At 42.1% G+C, this 2,163-nt stretch overlaps 1 pseudogene; it reads right to left on the bottom strand.

Moving 5' to 3' along the window:
- Positions 1–962: 962 nt before the first annotated feature.
- On the bottom strand, positions 963–1,412 carry LOC147998604 (histone deacetylase complex subunit SAP18 pseudogene; annotated as a pseudogene).
- Between the last annotated feature and the right edge of the window lie 751 nt (positions 1,413–2,163).

The following is a 2,163-nucleotide window of genomic DNA, read 5'->3' as shown; positions in this document are numbered from 1 at the left end:
AGGACACCACACGTTGGTCACTGGCCCACAGAGCTGACGTCCGTCCTCACTTGGGACATGGTGTGCGGTGTTTGGTCCACATTGCATCTCCAAGTACACAGAGATGCCCTTGGTAAAATCACACTAAAATCATACAAGCATGCTGGTGAGAAGGGAAAGACCATGCCCTAGGTAAATCTCCTCAAATGGGAGAATAAGTCTGGGTGATAGTAAGGAAGAAAGGAAAGGGCCTGGACAGAGCCAACAGAGCCCCCCGCAATGACGTCACAACTACGACTACTGAGCAGACTCAATAGAGGGAGATTTGGTTCTGCCTCCCCAATTAATAGATCATTTCTCCACAATTAATAGATCGTTTCTATTATCTTCCCTGGGTGTTGAGCATGTGTTTTTGAGTCAGTTCTCATCTCCCAACCATGTGGATTCCAAAAATTGAACTCAGCTCCGGAGGCAGTAAGCATCCTCACCTCTTAAACCATCTCACCAGCTTGTACTGGAGGGTCTAATCCATCCTCCTGAATTAATACAGACAGATGGAAAGCCAGAAAAATGGGAAAGTTAAGGCTCAGTTCAGGTGACCCAGAAAGTAACACCAGAACTTGCTTTTGAGACCAACCATACATTAATGTATATATGCATATATAACTAATGATTTTGGCTAATTTAGCATTGATTATATAGCATGTAAAGTGGATGTAACTTCAAATAACTTTCACCCAAGTTCGCCTTACAGTTTTGTTATGGTATTGATATAATGCTACTGAGCTTGCCGGAATAGACTACTCATGTTTTTAAACCTGCAGACTTTCTTTAATATGTCAAAGTACATCCATCTCTAATTCCTAAATACATGTTACGATTCATTGACATTTTAAAGGCTTAATGACAAAATTTGGGGAAGGAAAAGATCAAGTTTCTTTTACAATTTGGATACAAAATAACTTGAGGAAAGTCGATAGAATTCAGTAGCGTCTCAGCCCGAAGTCAGTATAATTCACTACGGCCTCACTGGGCAGTTCCCTATTGGGAGGAGCTGTGGCTATGTCCAGATGGTTCCCCATTTGGAACTTCTGTGACTGAAGGGTCATGAAATCATCAGTGCCCTTCCTGTACTCGATAGATATCTAGGTGTTTTAAGATCCACAAAAACAACTGCAAAATTGAAGTTGTGTGCCTCTCTTTCTGGCTTCTGGGTAGACGTCCTTACTAAACTAGTCAGTTTTTTTTTTTTTTCAAACTTGGCATCCAGTGTAGTAGATCTGCAGCTCGATCCGGGTGTTCCCGAGGGAGAATTTGTCCATTCGACGGAGGTGGCCAAGGTGAAGACCCATAGAAGGAGCCAGCAGATCTTCTCGAGGCTTCTCCAGCTCCTTCTTAGTATCCCCCTGGGTAACGGGAGATTCCACACCCATCTTCCCCTTCATTAGGGAGATGCTCACCCTAACCTCTGACCCCTGCATCAGCTGATCGTACTAGACTATTTTTTTTTCTTTTTTCTTTTTTTTTTTTTTCAGAGCTGGGGGCCGAACCCAGGGCCTTGTGCCTGCTAGGCAAGCGCTCTGCCACTGAGCTAAATCCCCAACCCCGACTACTTATTTTTGACACTTGAAATGCCCCACGTTGTAAAACTAGTTCAGTTACAGAGACAGCAAATCTAAATTAACTGGACCCAGAGGTTGAAGGAAGGAACTTTGGACTTCTGACAGAATAGCTCAAATTTTTGAAGGAAAGCCAACATGCATTTGCATTCTGCATTCAGTGTATCAAACAACAGAAATTACAGTTTATATCCACTTCCCTTTATTAATTTGCTTTTCCGAAGTCAGTCATATGTTGATTCCCTCCCACCCTCTGTTTATTTTTGCCCCTGGGATGGTGCCTGACCACAATGAGGGCACAATTGGAAGACGTAAGAGGGCTGATTTGAAAATGTCACAAATGTTGTTAATAAGCTCCCATTGACATAAGAGATTTATTAATTAATCCTGCAGGCAGTCAAGTTCACCGTGCTGAGGGCTTTGTTTTGTAGGGAATAAATGTAAATGGTGAAAAAGGCAGATAAAAGACATATCTGAATATTTTAACTTTAAAATGAAGTAGCAAGAAATGTAAATCTCACAAGAGAGTTGCCAAGATATGTAGGCCTTTATATGTCTACTCCCT

The sequence above is a fragment of the Rattus norvegicus genome, chromosome 20, assembly GCF_021556685.1.
Source record: "Rattus norvegicus strain SHRSP/BbbUtx chromosome 20, alternate assembly SHRSP_T2T, whole genome shotgun sequence".
Taxonomy (NCBI): domain Eukaryota; kingdom Metazoa; phylum Chordata; class Mammalia; order Rodentia; family Muridae; genus Rattus; species Rattus norvegicus.
This window is presented reverse-complemented; position numbering and strand designations above follow the sequence as displayed.